Here is a 17,519-nt window from a genome sequence, read left to right on the forward strand (position 1 = left end):
CATTTTTCCAATATTAAGAAAATCCCAAAGAAATGCTTTACAGATTTTTATAGCTTTCTTTTGGAAAAGAAAAAAAAATTCTGGATCTTCAATACAAGTGGGAATGGAGCATTTAGCTAAGACAGACATACAGAAAGAAATACAGACCAACTGTGTTTCTCTTCAAGGGTTTTTGGAACCATCATCCTTATCTTACCATAGTCATCACAAGATATACAATAATTTCTGAAACTCTGTACCTTTTATCCTAAATATCTCATCCCTGGTTAAGTATTATACATACTAATCCTAAATCATGGCTGGAATAATCATTTAGTATCAATGGCACATAAGACAAGCATCCTTAACCACAGATTAGGAAAAATTCAGAAGCCAGATCATTCAATGCTTCTAGAATAGAGATCATTCTAAAGATGGAAAGACTTGTTTCTGTACTTGGAAGTTAAACATGTGCTTAAAAGATTATCCAGTCCAAACATCTTCATGATTTGTAACTAACCTGGATGTAGTTGAGACAATGAATTACATGCACATGGTAACAGGACAGCAAACACCCTATTCCACAACATTCCAGAAGGCACTGCTGAGCGCAGCAGGGGGATAATACGGCTGCTATGGTCTAGTTAGGCTAGGAGCATCATTGAATGCAATTAAATTCCACAAAATGTCAAAATGCAGCAAGGAAATCATAATGCATAATGTCACAGAAGCTCTGCATCTGGAGAAATTCTCTGCATAATTTATTGAGCCTGTGCTACAGCACTGCATGATCAAAGCAAAAGAAAGAAAAAGCAGAAAGGCCCACTACAGTGGACCCTGACTGATCATCTGAAACACAGAGTTGTGATTTGCATAGTGAATATAGGAATGAGGATTACAGGGAAATGGAACCCTAAACCACATGTACAAGACTGTGAGATTTAGGAAACCATAACAATGAAACCTTCTTTGAAGCTTAAGTTATAACAGGGTTTATTGCTTTCTATTCACAGGTCCTCACAGCTATTACAAAAGCAAAAGGAGTTTCAAAATTATGGGTTTTAAGCACAGCATTGACTGGCCACACTGAATTAAGTATCCTCCATTAGTCTGATAGTAGAAACCCTTCTAAAGAAGAAGGAGCTTTATTCAGATGCTAGAGGTTTCTTCACAGGAATATTACAATTTGGGGCTCCATTTACAAGGCACACCAAAAATGACACAATGTGGTACCTTGAGTATCGGGCTCTGTTTTTAGACCCAGCCCCTAATCAGCTGTGACAGGAATGAGAATCCATGTGGCAAAAGGAAGCAGTGCCAGATGCTAGGGGAGGCTGTGTTCCTGGAAGGAACAGCTGAGAATGGAGCAGCCCCTATGTGGCCAAAAGCTCAAGTGCTGTCACCTGAACTCAGCCTGTGGGGAGGAGGCTGCCATGCCAGCTCCCCTCCAGGGCATCCTAGGCTGTCATGACCAGGAGACCACACCAGGACAGCTGGAAGGTGCTTCCAGGCTGAAATCAGAGGCGTGGGGTTCACAAGCCTGGCTGGGCCTTAATATCACCCGACCTGCTCATGTGACACATCAGAAAAAGGAAGAGCAGAGAGACCACTGGTTGAGAGTCTTACCCTTAAGACATGGACTCCATGTCTAACTGCAGGTCCTGGATCCCTCGCTGCCAGAAACAGATCAATAGCAGTTGGTAGAAATGCAGGTTCTCAGGCCCTGTGGCAGGATCTGTTGAACCAGGAGTTATTCTCAAAGAGCCCCTAAAGATTCCCATGTATATTAAGGTTTGGAAAGAAAGCACAGCTCCACACCACATTGCTTAATTCCTGCAGTCCAGCAAAGCTCAGACTTAACCGACAAACTGTTACTAGCTGTGTGATCCTGGGTGAACTGCTTAAAACTGTCTCTCAATTCCTTATGCAAAATCCTCACAATACTTACTTCACAGGGTTCCTGTTGGGAGTAAACTAATGAATGTATGGAAAGTGCCAAGTATGATGCCTGCTGCTACTGCTGCTGCTGCTAAGTCGCGTCAGTTGTGTCCAACTCTGTGCGATCCCATAGACAGCAGCCCACCAGGCTCCTCCATCCATGGGATTCTCCAGGCAAGAGTAGTGGAATGGGGTGCCATTGCCTTCTCCGAGTATGATGCCTGGCATAAAATAAATTCTATAAAAATTTCAGCAATTATTTTTTTAATATTAGTTTTATTTAAAATGATTTGACAAGAAAAACATCTGAAAGTCATCAACTACCAAGTTCTGCATATATATGAAAGTGAAAGTCACTCAGTCGTGTCCAACTCTTTGTGACCCCATGGGCTATACAGCGCATGGAATTCTCCAGGCCAGAACTCTGGAGTGGGTAGCCTTCCCTTTCTCCATGGGATCTTCCCAACCCAGGGATTGAACCCAGGTCTCCTGCATTACAGGAAGATTCTTTACCAGCTGAGCCACAAGTGAAGCTCAAGAATACTGGAGTGGGTGGCCTACCCCTTCTCCAGAGGATCTTCCCGACCCAGGAATTGAACTGGGGACTCCTGCATTGCAGGCAGATTCTTTACCAACTGAGCTATCAGGGAATGCCTCTGCTTAAAGATATGGATTTTGCAAGACTCGATATAGTGACTCCTTGGTGCCTTCAAAGAACTGAGAACTCCCAGGCTCCATATAAAAGGATGGCTTAGTGTCTTATCCCTGCTTCCTAATCCAGTCTCTTCTTGCCACAATGAGAAAAACAAAAACAGCCACATTTCTTAGGAGGCAGATGGATTAAGCCAAATGTCTCATTAGCAACATGTGTCACTTAAAATTCTGAGCTTGAGGCTTTGCAAAATCATCTTTCCACATCTGCCTGAAAGTTTCATTAAAATACCAACTCCTTAGAGCCCAGAAGATGCTATTGATTCTTTTCCCCAACTATTCCTCCCCCCAGAGTGTCCCCGAGTCCCAGTTACCCAGTGTAGGTCAACTGAACATCCTGAAGATACCCACAAACAAGCCACATTTCCACCTCACTCCACAAAACTTATGAAGCACTGCTCTATGAATCTGTTGTAATTTTGCACTCAGAAAATCTAAGGGGAATAAAGCTATTTTAATATGTGCACACAGGTAAGTAAGTATTTAATATGTGCATACAGGTAAGGCTTCCCTCACAGCTCAGTTGGTAATCCACCTGCAATGCAGGAGAACCCAGTTCTACTCCTGGGTTGGGAAGATCCACTGGAGAAGGGATAGGCCACCCACTCCAGTATTCTTGGGCTTCCCTGGTGGCTCAGCTGGTAAAGAATCTTCCTGCAATGCAGGAGACCAGAGTTCAATCTCTGGGTTTGGAAGATCCCCTGGAGAAGGGAAAGGCTACCCACTCCAGTATTCTGGCCTGGAGAATTCCATGAGCTGTATAGTCCATGGGGTCACAAAGAGTTGGACACAACTAAGCGAGTTTCACTTCACTTCACTTCACAGGTAATTTTGGTGTTATGTCAAAATGTAAGATCTTTCTCCAATTTTTATGCATGTTATTCTTCTTCCTCACCAAATTACACAAACCGGAAAACAGTGAAATTTAGATTTGATTACAGACATAGGGACATGTTTACAGCTTCTCACAGACTAAGATAGCTCCAGTCATTGTGAACTACTTATGATTTTTTTTTCAGTTTATCAGATTCTCTCCATTTTATGCATTTTTTTACATACTTAAAATGTTCTTTCTCAGTTTTAACTGTTGTGGATACTTTCCAACTTAAAACTACAAGGAATACACTGATTCCTACAAGGAAGTTTTCCTACAAGGAAAACTACAAGGAATATTCAACAGTTGACAGTCTAGTCTATTGCTCATTGCAGAAAGGGGAATGACACCTTGCAACTCTGCGATGCCTTAGGAAGAGGGTTTAGAAGGAACCTATCATAGAATTGGGGTTAGTATTAGGTGAATACAGGTAGCGAGGAAGAGCATTACTCAAGACTTACTGTTGTCTACCTTATTAACAATGGGGAAGAACTGAAGCAAAACTAAATCTGTAATTTGTAAGGAAAGAGCACTCACCCATATTATCTAGAATGGAGGAATATTTGGTTGTCTTTGCACTTTAGACAATGTTCTGGCTTTTTTCTCTGCTCAGATGTGATTTTAGAATACACTTGTTTTTGACTTGATTATTCTGAGCTCAGATCTGTCAATATTTTCAGACGTTGCTGTTCTATGAAATTATTTATATGCAGCAAGACACCCAGGCCTGACAGTGAGTGACAGGCCAGTAACCAGCTAGCAGTGGCTGGCTTTCTCAACAAGGAAACCCTTCATCCTTTAAAACCCAGGAGTGTGACTGTGAGCCCGCCCTCCACACCAAGGGCTGGATGTCTGTCTTCGGTGCTCCAATTGCACACTGCATGCACCCTCCTTAAACACATATGGAGCGGGAGCCCATTTCTATTTACTCTTCCTCCTCTATGGTCGAGAGCTCCTACGGACAGGAGTTTTTTATCTGTATGTGCTCCAGGTCTCCCGTGATCCCCAGGACCATTTCTGCATCCTGCTCCTCCCTGTTCCATACAGAAACCTGCCCTGTGTGCTACAACTGGTCCCTGTGGCCTCTGCCTTCCAGTTTGATTTCACGGGGATCCCTGCCAGAAGGTGGGAGGAAGGGAGGTCAGGGAAGAGTCTTGCAAGGCTGCCTCAGGATGGGTGTGTCACTCTTTGCAAGTCTCAGGTTTTCTACAGGATTCTCTCCTCTGGCTTTGAGTAAGTGTCACCCCCTCTTCCCTTCAGGCCTGGGGGTGATAACAGTAACTCTGCCCTCACTACCCTGGGGTAGCACTCCTGTGGGATCTACACCTGCATTGTGAGCAAGTTCAGTTCAGTTCAGTTGCTCAGTCATGTCCGACTTTTTGTGACCCCATGGACTGCAGGCTTCCCTGTCCTGCACGAACTCCCGGAGCTTGCTTCGGGAAGTTTCAGCTTCAACATCAGTCCTTCCAATGAGTATTCAGGACTGATTTCCTTTAGGATGGACTAGTTTGATCTCCTCGCAGCCCAAGGGACTCTCAAGAGTCTTCTCCAACACCACAGTTCAAAAGCATCAATTCTTCGGCACTCAGCTTTCTTTATAGTCCAACTCTCACATCCATACATGACTACTGGAAAAACCATAGCTTTGACTAGACAGACCTTGGTTGGCAAAGAATGTCTCTGCTTTATAATGTGCTTTCTAGGCTGGTCATAGCTTTTCTTCCAAGGAGCAAGTGTCTTTTAATTTCATGGCTTCAGTCACCATCCAAAGTGATTTTGGAGTCCCCCAAAATAAAGTCTCTCAATGTTTCCATTTTTTCCCCATCTATTTGCCATGAAGTGATAGGACTGGATATCATGATCTTAGTTATCTGAATGCTGAGCTTTAAGCCAACTTTTTCACTCTCCTCTTTCACTTTTATCAAGAGGCTCTTTAATTCTTCTTCACTTTCTCCCATAAGGGTAGTTTCATCTGCATATATGAGGTTATTGATATTTCTCCTGGCAATCTTGATTCCAGATTATGCTTCATCCAGCCCAGCACTTTGCATGATGTAATCTGCATAGAAGTTAATTAAGCAAGGTAACAATATACAGCCTTGATGTACTCCTTTCCCGATTTGGAATTATTCTATTGTTCCATGTCCGGTTCCAACTGTTGCTTCTTGACCTGCATACAGATTTCTCAGGAGGCAGGTGAGATGGTCTAGTATTCTTATCGCTTTAAGATTTTTCCACAGTTTGTTGTGATCCACACAGTCAAAGGCTTTGGCATAGTCAATAAAGCAGTAGATGTTTTTCTGGAAATCTCTCTTTTTCGATGATCCAATGGATGTTGGCAATTTGATCTCTGGTACCATTGCCTTTTCTAAATCCAGCTTGAACATTTGGAAATTCACGGTTCATGTACTGTTGAAGCCTGACTTGGAGAATTTTGAGCATTACTTTGCTAGTGTGTAAGATGAGTGCAATTTTGTGGTAGTTTGAACATTCTTTGGCATTGCCTTTCTTTGGCATTGGAATGAAAACTGACCTTTTCCAGTCCTGTGAACAAACCCTCCTCCAATTACCCTAACTTGAGTATGTCTTCTTTCCTGTCATTACTGTGGCCCCCACACTGTGCCTCTATCTGGTTTTGTGTCTATTTCTGTGCCAAAAAATGATTCCACCACTGAGAATAAGACCCCAACTTTACAGGTTTATATTCTGGACCTAGCCCAGTGCCTGGCACTTATTTTCATGGATGAACATATTTACTTTTCATATTAAAATTTTCCCACTTTTTCAACATGAAGAGACTTTTCCAGGTAGGTGGTAAAGAGGTGGATGATTATGTGTGGCAGATTTCCCTGAAATGACTCAGGGAAAACTGTGGAATAAGCCACACAAGGGAAATATTCCTGGAATCAGTAATGGGGGAGGGGGAGGGGAGCTGACAGTCAGAGGGAGGGTGAAAGGTAATATAAGCTGAAACAAAAAAGTATAATTATTTCCATATAAACCCACTTATTCTTATCTAATGAATCAAAGTTTTTTGATTCACCGAAACACAAAATATTTCATCTGGGCAAATGAGATTTTGAAATGAGCACAAAAATGTCCTAGTAGCTTGCCTATCAGATACGGTGATTGTATGTAGCATAACCCACCGTCTTCTCAAGAACTACCACACACAAAATTTCAAGGTGACTTTTTCAAAATGCATTTCATAGAAAGCAGCCACATTTCTTCACATAGGAGGCTGATGGATTACAGAGTATGTTATTAGTAACTTAGACTACTTACAATTCTGGGCTTGAGTGCCTTACAATCTGTTACACAACTGTCTATAATTTCAACAAAATAATACACATACCTAGGGACAAGGAGATGCTATCATGTCCTCTCTTCCACTTATCCTTTTAAATAAGTCAGATTGCTACAAGCAAGCAGAGATTCCACATTTAAAGCCATCTCTGAGAAAGATCACTGGAGGGTGACAGCACTGCCATCTGCAACAGAGGATGGTAGGGATTAGCATAAGGATGATGTAATTATTTCTCGATGCCAACAGAGGTGTCACCTGATTGTTCTCCAGCTGTTCTGTATTAAAATAAATTGCACACATTTAAAAGAGCTGGTAAACAGAGTGATAACGATTCAGATGCTCTCGCATTTAAATAATCAACTTTGTACAGAATTGAGGTATAAATAAAACAGGAACTGCACAACATTATATTGATACAAAAAGTGGGAAAAAGTCTCTTTGAGAATGATATTTTTAACTCCCTGTTTTTTGTAAGGTGATATAACAATGCCACAGAATCTCTACATTTTGTCCTCTAAAAATATCTGAAGGCAACATGAGAAGATATTCAAAACAGAAAAAAAGTCATGAGATATTAAGAGATCACATATTTTCTTGCAAATATCATGTTAGAATATGAAATAGAAACAGATTCCACATATTCTTAAAGAAGCTTTGGATGAAAGAGTAAGAATAACCATGAGAATTTGATTTTCATAATATTCTATCAGTGAACTATAGTTCCCACTAAAAGATTTAATTCAGCAAGTACAGCAATTGGTCGAATAGTACCCTAAATGTCTAGCAAAGCAGATATATGCTTAAAACACACTTATGTTTAAAAGCCACACATGCACAACACAAAACAACGTGATGATAAAATATCAGAAAATAAATATTAACTTCATAAAAAACAAAGTTTAAAACTAGATAACTGTTTCAACTTACATGACTATAAAAATTACTTGCTTCTTATGCACCAAATAATACAGGAAGATACATCAGTTCAGTTCAGTTCAGTCGCTCAGTTGTGTCCAACCCTCCGTGACCCCATGAATCGCAGCACGCCAGGCCTCCCTGTCCATCACCAACTCCCGGAGCTCACCCAGACTCACGTCCATCGAGTCAGTGATGCCATCCAGCCATCTCATCCTCTGTCGTCCCCTTCTCCTCCTGCCCCAATCCCTCCCAGCATCAGAGTCTTTTCTAATGAGTCAACTCTTCGCATGAAGTGGCCAAAGTACTGGAGTTTCAGCTTTAGCATCATTCCTTCCAAAGAAATCCCAGGGCTGATCTTCAGAATGGACTGGTTGGATCTCCTTGCAGTCCAAGGGACTCTCAAGATACATAAAAATGTCTAAATCTATTGAGTACCAGGGCAAAGAAGAAGCCCCAACAAGATGGTTGTTTCTGCTGCTGCTGCTGCTGCTAAGTCTCTTCAGTCATGTCCGACTCTGTGCGACCCCATAGATGGCAGCCCACCAGGCTCCCCCGTCCCTGGGATTCTTCAGGCTAGAACACTGGAGTGGGTTGCCATTTCCTTCTCCAGTGCATGAAAGTGAAAAGTCAAAGTGAAGTCGCTCAGTCGTGTCCAACCCTCAGCGACCTCATGGACTGCAGCCTTCCAGGCTCCTCCATCCATGAGATTTTGGCAGGAGAGGCAAAATCACATTTAAAATCAAACCCCATACCCACCAGAGACACTCAGAGGGCTCAAACAAAACTTTGTGCACACCAGGTTCCAGGGACCCCACAAGAGACTGAGCCAGATCTGCCTTTGAGTTTTTGAGTGTCTCCTGCAGAGGCATGGGTCAGTAGTGGCCTGCCACAGAGACAGGGCCTCTAGCTGAAGCAGATTTGGGAGGCACGGCATGTGAACCCCACCATAGAGCCACGGAGCAGATGACAGGTAAACAGGAGAACAATTGCACCAAAGAAGTTCTCACACTGTTGTGAAAGTTCTAAGTCCAAAACAGATTTCCCAACCTGGGGATCCAGCAAAGGGCCTGAGAACCCTCAGGGAAGTTGACTTTGAAGGCCAGTGGGATTTGATACAGAACTTCCACAGGACTGGAGAAACAGACACTTAAAGGGCACAAACAAAACCTTGTGCACACCAGGACCCAGGAGAAAGGAGCAGTGACCCCACAGGAGACTGAGCCAGATTTGCCTGTCAGTGTCCAGGAGTCTCCAGCAGAGACATGGGTCAACAGTGGCCTGCTGTGGTGTCAGGGGCACTAAATACAATAGTCCTGGCATAAACATTTTTGAAGGAGGTTGCCCTTGCTGCCATTACCCCTGCCATAGTTTGGCCTCAGGCCAAACTACAGGGAGCACACCTCACCCATCAACAGAAAATTGGATTAAAGATTTACTGAGCATGAACCCACCCATCAGAGCAAGACCCAGATTTCCCCATAGCCAGTCCCTCCCATGAGGAAAATTCCACAGGCCTCTTATCCTTATCTATCAGAAAGAAGACAGAATGGAAACCACAATTACAGAAAACTAACCAAACTGATCACTTGGATCACATCCTTGTCTAACTCAATTTAACTGTGAGCCATGCTGTGTAGGGCCACCCAAGATGGACAGGTCATGGTGGAGAGTTCTGACCAAATGTGGTCCACTGGAGAAGGGAGTGGCAAGCCATTTCAGTATTCTTGCCTTAACACCATAAACAGGCAAAAAGATATGACAGTGACAAAAAGATATGACAAGTCAGTAGGGCCCAATGTGCTACTGGAGAAGAGTGGAGAAATAGCTCCAGAAAGAATGAAGAGGTTGACCCATTGCAAAAACAATGCCCAGTTGTTATTGTGACTGGTGATGGAAGTAAAGTTTGATGATGTAAAGAACAATATTGCATAGGACCCTGGAATGTTAGAACCATGAATCCAGGTAGATTAGAAGTGGTTCAACAGGAGATGGCAAGAGTTAACATAGACATTTTACAGGAATAAGTGAACTAAAATGGACTGAAATGGGTGAATTTAATTCACATGACCATTAAATTTACTACTGTGGGCAAGAACCACTTAGAAGAAATGGAGTAGCCCTTCCTACTCAACAAAAGAGTCTGAAATGCAGTAATTGGGTGCAATCTCAAAAATACAGAATGATCTCTGTTTGTCTCCAAGGCAAACCATTTAATATCACAGTAATCCAAGTCTATGCCCCAACCACTAATGCCAAAGAAGTTGAAGTTGAATGGTTCTATGAAGACCTACAAGACCATCTCGAACTAACACTCGAAAAAGATGTCCTTTTCATTATAGAGGACTAGAATGAAAAAGTGGGAAGTCAAAAGATATTTGGAGTAACAGGCAAGTTTGGCCTTAGAGAACAAAATGAAGCAGGGCAAAGGCTAACAGAGTATTGCCAGGAGAACACACTGGTCATCACAAATACCCTATTCCAAAAACACAAGAGACAACCCTACACATGGACATCACCAGATAGTCAACACCAAAATCAGATTGATTATATTCTTTGCAGCCAAAGATGGAGAAGCTCTGTAGAGTCAGCAGAAACAAGACCAGGAGCTGACTGTGGCTCAGATCATGAACTCCTTACTGCCAAATTCAGACTTAAATTGAAGAAAGTAGGGTAAGCCACTGAATCACTCAGGTATGACCTAAATCAAATCCCTTACAACTATACAGTGGAAGTGACAAATAAACACAAAGAATTAGATCTGATAGAGTGCCTGAAGAACTGTGGATGGAGGTTTGTAACACTGTATAGGAGATGATGATCAAAAACATCCCTAAGAAAAAGAAATGCAAAAAAAAAAGGCAAAACGGTTGTCTGAGGAGACCTTACAAATAGCTGAGAAAAGAAGAGAAGTTAAAGGCAAAGGATAAAAGGAAAGATACATCCATCTGAATACAGAGTTCTAAAAAATAGCTAAGAGAGATAAGAAAGTCTTCTGAAGTGATCAGTCAAAGAAGTAGAGGAAAACAATAGAATGGGAAAGACTAGAGAGATTTTTAAGAAAATTAGAGATACCAGGGGAACATTTCATGCAGAGATGGGCACAATAAAGGACAGAAATGGTATGGACCTAACAGAAGCAGAAGATATTAAGAAGAGGTGGTAAGAATCACAGAAGAACTATACAAAAAAAGATCTTAATGACTCAGATAACCACAATGGTGTTATCACTCACCTAGAGCTGGACATTCTGGAATGAAAAGAAGTCCAATTGAGCTATTTCAAATTCCCAAAGATAATGCTGTGAAAGTGCTGCACTCAGTATGTCAGCAAATTTGGAAAACTCAGCAGTGGCCACAGGACTGGAAAAGGTCAGTTTCCATTCCAATCCCAAAGAAAGGCAATGCCAAACAATGTTCAAACTACCACACAATTGCACTCATCTCACATGCTAGCAAAGTAATGTTCAAAATTCTCCAAGCTAGGTTTCTATAGTATGTGAATGGAGAACTTTAGATGTTCAACCTGGATTTAGTAAAGGCAGAGGAACCAGAGATCAAATTGCCAACATCCGTTGAATCACAGAAAAAGCAAGAGAGTTCCAGAAAAACATATACTTTCACTTCATTGACTACACTAAAGCCTTTGACTGTGTGGATCATAACAAATTGTGGAAAATTCTTCAAGAGATGGGAATACCAGACCACCTTACCTGCCTCCTGAGAAATCTGTATGCAGGTCAACAAGCAATAGTTAGAACCAGGTATGAAACAAGTTGATTGATTGGTTCAAAATTGGGAAAGGAGTACCTCAAGGCTCTATATTTTCACCTTGCTTATATAACTATATGCAGAGTATGATGCAAAATGCTGGACTGGATGAAACATAATCTGGAATCAAGATATCCCAGAAAAATATCAATAACCTCAGATATGCAGATGACACCACCCTTATGGCAGAAAACAAAGAGCAACTAAAGAGCCTCTTGATAAAAGTGAAAGAGGAGAGTGGAAAAGCTGACTTAAAACTCAACATTCAAAAAACTAAGATCATGACATCGGGTCCCATGACTTCATGGCAAATAGATGGGAAACAATGGAAACAGTGATGACAGACTTTATTTTCTTGTGTTCAAAAATCACTTTGGATGGTGACTGCAGCCATGAAATTAAAAGATGCTTGCTCCTTGGAAGAAAAGCTGTGACCAACCTAGACAACATATTAAAAAGCAGAGATATTCCTTTGCCATCAAAGTCCATGTAGTCAAAGCTATGGTTTTTCCAGTAGTCATGTATGGATGTGAGAGTTGGACTATAAAGAAAGCTGAGTGCCAAAGAATTGATGCTTTTGAACTGTGGTGTTGGAGGAGACTCTTGAGAGAGTCCCTTGGACAGCAAGGAGATCAAACGCATCCATCCTAAAGGAAATCAGTCCTGAATATACATTGGAAAGACTGCTGCTAAAGCTGAAACTCCAATACTTTGGCTGCCTGATGCAAAGAACTGACACATTGGAAAAGACCCGGACGCTGGGACAGATTGAAGGTAGGAGGAGAAGAAGACGACAAGAGAATGAGATCGTTGATGGCATCACTGACCCGATGGACATGAGTTTGAACAAGCTCTGGGAGCTGGTGATAGACAGGGAAGCCTGGCGTGCTGCAGTCCATAGGGTTGCAAAAGAACACAATTGAATGATTGAACTGAATTGAGTACCAGCTTTATTTCTAAATCATCTTTCTTCATTCATGTGAAGTCAGATGATTAAATAATATAATATACAAACATTTTGTTTAGTATTAAGGCAATTAAAGTAACATGTAAGAGAAATACTACTTAAAATCTAAGTATGTATCCTTTTTTCCTGTCACATTTGCTGCTGCATTTGGGCACATGGTTGACAAGTTTTCCAAACTGGTGTGTTAACTCCTACATTGTTGTATGGCAGAAACCAACATAAAACCATTAAGAAATTTTCCACCAATTAAAAAATAAATAAAAATACAATAATAAGAAAACTAAAACACAAATTGATAAGCATTTCATTATGTGGATATACCAGAATTTACTTACCTAATCTTTCCTACAGGCTATATTTTCCAAATGTCCTGTTATTATAATCAATAATGCTGGTATCAATATTCTTAATACACGTATATTTGCAAAATGTTCCCCACAGCAGTTTGCTGTCATTTGTCTTCACTTACAGTATGTGTAAAGATTAATTTGTTTCAAATAAAAAAATATATATATGTGTGTATATATATATATATATATATATATATATATATATATATATATATATATATTTAGGGACTTCCCTGGTGATCCAGTGGCTAAGACATGGAGCTCCCAATGCAGGGGGCCCTGGTTTGATTCTTAGTGAGGGAATTAAATCCCACATGCCACGACTAAGTCCCAGCCCAGCCAAATAAAAAAATACATTTAAAATATATATGTATATATATTTAGAGTTTATGTTTTCCCCAGACTGTGACCTTCAAAGCAGTCTTAGATTGCTCCTAAGAATTTGGAGAGTGTACAGGAACTTTTCCTACCTGCCCTCCCCCCTGCCCTCATACCCCTTTGACGACCTGACATGTTTGTACTTGTTACATCTGGTGTCTGTCTGCCCTCGAGGGGACCAGAAGCTCTGTGAAAGCTGGAATTTTCTTTTGCTTATTAATACATCTCCAGCACCTACCACAGTGCAGTGCCTTGCATGTAAAAAGTGTGCAGGAAATAATTGTCAAATGACTAAAACCTACAATTTGAACCATGTGGGTGTTTCTGACACCATGTGTGTTGTTGGGTTGTGGAAGGACACAATCATGTTTTCAGTGTTTTTATAAAGTGAACTTTGTATTTCATTTCATGTGTAACCCCCATTGCCATTTTTTAAAAAGGTTTTTACAGATTACTATAATAAACATGGAGGCCAAATAAATAAATACATAAAATAAAATTATCTCTCTTGATAAATACATTGTTTTTCTGAAAAGAGTGAATCAGTTGATATTCATTAAATTAGATGATATGTAAAGCAAGAATTTCTTGCTATTGTTGTTTGGTCACTTAGTTGTTTCTGACTCTTTGCAGCCCCAAGGACTGCACCACACTAGGCTTTCCTGTCCTTCACCATCTCCCAGAGCCTGCTCAAACTCATGTCCATTGAGTTGGTGATGCTATCCAACCATCTCATCCTCTGTCATCCACTTCTCCTCCTGCCTTCAATGTTTCCCAGCATCAGAGTCTTTTCTAATGAATCAGTTCTTTGCATCAGGTGGCCAAAATATTGGAGCTTCAGCATCAGTTCCTCCAATGAACATTAAGGATTGATTTCCTGTACGATTGACTGGTTTGATCTCCTTGCATTCGAAGGGACTCTCGAGAGTCTTCTCCAACACCACAGTTCAAAAGCATCAATTCTTCAGTGCTCAGCTTTCTTTATGGTCCAACTCTCAAGAATTTCTAGTGTTTTGTTGTTTTTTTTTTTTAAGAAGTCATGAACTTCAAGGACTTGGTAATCTATTTCAAAAGGAAAGGTGCTGATACATAAAGGCTAATTAAGAATACAAACCAGCAAATGATAATTGTTGAATAAGTAAATCAATAATAAGTGCTGTGTGTTTTCAGATAAGTTGCAACTGAACAAGGCAGGGTATTTGAAAATAAAGTATCTAAAGTATTGCTTTATGCCAAAAGAAATTATGGGGGAGAAGATGTGGAGGTGGGTGATGACACAGGAAAACCATAGCTACTGGTAAGCACAAGGTATATTTCATGCCAGTGAGGAGAGGGATTTGGGGAGCAAACTATTTCAAAAGAGCAGTGGGAGCTCTGCAGACATGAAATGCATACATGAGGCCAATCAGCCCACAGCAGCAGAGGGAGACAGTACAGATGGTGTTGCGTCATTGAGTCATGGGCTCTGAAACCAGACAGATGTCCTTTCCAACTGTGGTTCGGCCACCTACCAGTCCCATTCCCTCATCTGCAAAACAGAGGTGGTAATGGTGGCTACTTCCGAGAATTCCTATTAATGTTAAATGGGAAATCTCCTTTTTTGGTGTGTAACATACATCAAGGGATCAAAAAAGTATGAGTTCCTATAACCAGCCACACTGAATGATCTGGGTCTGGTTGTGTCACCATTAGAAGGGTCTTGGTGTAGAGTAGTGGACAAGATGAATCATTTTGCTATAACTAGAACCATGCCTCTGCACTCAGCTGTTGGTTCCCACTAATTCTCCACATCTGCTCTTACAAATGCTAAGCGTCACAGGCCAGTTAACATAGACTTGGATCAGGAAAGACGGAGAGTCACATAGTGATTGCATGTGTTTTCCTTAACAAGTTATTTTCTCTGAGCTCAATTTTTTACAAATAAAAAAATGTAAATAATAAAAGCAACACGTATATGTTAGCATGAGGCTAAAATCAGATAACTATAGCAAAAGCAAGTGACCAAGAGAACCAGGCACATAGCACGCTCGCTATAAAGGTGCCAATACTAGCAATTATTTTCTGGATTCCACTTCATGCCTAGTCGTGGGCATTGTCTATTTAATCATCCTAACAATTCTATGAGGGAGATGGTGTCTTTAGTCCCATTTTACATGTGAAGAACCTGAGATTAGAAAGGTGAAGTAAGTTAGCAGGTCACAGAGTTTGGGAGTAGCAAAAAACTGCATCTGATTCAGGGAATCTGACCCCAGAGACACCACTTCGCCCTTTCCTTCCCACCTCCTCAGGACCCCAAGAACAATCTCGTGGGCCAGTGTCAGACTCTGGGGTTCAGGGCCTCCCTGACCACACCGACTCACCATGAGGATGCCTTAGAGTCACAGAAAAGCCATAATCAAAGGGAAATCCTTTGTGTTCTCCAGGAAATTGAAAGTTGTTACTTACTATCCTCTGTTCCATTCTTAAGTCAGACACTGACAGTCAGAGGCCACAGAGTCAGCTGAGGTCTCAGGTCTTCACCCATCCCCTCCCATTTCCTTCCAGAGAACACACTTTGGTCAAAATGACCATCTTCTAAACAGCCAGCCTTCTCCCTCTCCTATTTTCGACCTGACAAAACTTACAACCAGGCTGCCTCTGCCTCCATGGAGGCCTGAACTGCTCACAGCCAGCTTCTTTGTTCAAGCCTTCATTCCCTCACTGGGCTTCCCCTCAATCTCTTTGTTAACATTTTTCTGTACTCAACACCTGCTTTTCCTCACCTGTCTCAATATTGTTTTGCTTGCTCTATTATTCATCTTGAGAAGCTTCCCATTTCTTTGTTTTGACAACACAGTGCTTGAGTGCATGAGTGCTAAGTTGCTTCAGTTGTGCAGACTCAGACCCTACAGACTGTAGCCCACAAGGCTCCTCTATCCAAGGGATTCTCCAGGCAGGAATACTGGAGTGGGTTGCCGTGCCCTCCTCCAGGGCATCTTCCCAACCTAGTGATTAAACCCGAGTCTCTTAGGTCTACCTGCATTGGCAGGTAGGTTCTTTACCACTAGTGTCACTTAGGAAACTCTTGACAACACAAGGCCTACTTTTTTTTTTCAAAATGTCCGTTTCCACATTACATTAATGTACCTGAAACTATTCAGTCACATTTCTTTGAAGACCTACATCCAGCACTTTACTGGGGAAAATAAATATAACTTACTTTTAATAATAAGGTTCAATTCTTTTTACCTTTTTTATAGCATGATGATCAACCACGCTCCTTCATACTCTTAAGTATAAGATGCATCTTAAAATATATGTTGAAACACCTCTCACCTCACCAAGCAGTTGCAAACTTGCTTAAATCATGATTCACTCCTTTCTGATTCATGTTGCCATTCTATCTTTGTACTCCTCCACATGTTCTTTGGGAGAGAGAAAGGGTGACGCTACAGATGATGTATTTCTTCTCAAACACTCATATGAGTTGGCCTCTATCTGATGGAGCCATGTGCCTTAGCTGGCCTGATCTGATCTTGCATGGAGTAGTGGGAGACACAGCATTTGAATACCTTCGCCTCTACCTAGGATATCTATGCATCTTAAGTTTTGCTCACAGTTTCAAGGTACTTTCTTGGGACTACGTTAGTAAGTAGATGGGTGACCTGCTTCCTTAATCCAGAAAATCATGGATTATTTCAAGAGTTCTACAAACTAAACAGAAAAAACTTTTGAATCACATTATGGAAATAGCTGAAAAATCAGTCTCTTGGAGTGTGCCGTATTTCCCACGCTATTTGTGTTGGAATGTCATTATCAGATTTTTGTGACATTCTATTGTATTTAACTTTATTTTTACTTCAATTTTAGCACTTGGTAATTTGCAGTTCTACTTTTGCTTGTTTTGCTTTTTACAACTGAAACATTTCTAAGGGGTATTTCCAGCAATCACAGATCCTTCTACCTCGAGGCAGTTAACGGTTTAGTTAACAACTGTATTAAGCCATACTGTGATTATGGAGATAACCTGGGACCTCTGAGGTTATTTCAATTCTGTGTAAACATTTTCAGAACACAATTCATTGAATCTCTTTATGTGAACTTTGTTTCTCAACAGTATTTGACTCTGTAACATGCATTGGCCTTTCCCAGGCTAGTTAAAAAAGAGATAATAGCTAAAATAGCCCATCAAGTCACAATTGTGGTCTCATCAAACACAGAACCAGGCTGAGCCTGAGTTAGGTGGACAGAGGTAAAGATCATGACAGAAGGAGAACAATACCCATGCAGAAGCCTAGACACTTCCAAATTGAGTATATCCCTTGATATCTGCCAAGGTGGTACCGTTCTT

The 17,519-nt window shown here is 41.1% G+C and overlaps 1 long non-coding RNA gene across 1 annotated transcript in view; it reads right to left on the reverse strand.

The window, feature by feature from the left end:
• Window positions 1-17,519, reverse strand: part of LOC132345402 (uncharacterized) — an 86,900-nt gene that overhangs the window by 39,790 nt on the left and 29,591 nt on the right. Inside the window, exon 3 of the long non-coding RNA XR_009494747.1 lies at window positions 6,858-6,993. This is a non-coding gene — a long non-coding RNA (uncharacterized lncRNA). The remainder of the gene's footprint in view (window positions 1-6,857; window positions 6,994-17,519) is intronic.

Source organism: Bos taurus, chromosome 5 (assembly GCF_002263795.3).
Source record: "Bos taurus isolate L1 Dominette 01449 registration number 42190680 breed Hereford chromosome 5, ARS-UCD2.0, whole genome shotgun sequence".
Lineage (NCBI taxonomy): Eukaryota > Metazoa > Chordata > Mammalia > Artiodactyla > Bovidae > Bos > Bos taurus.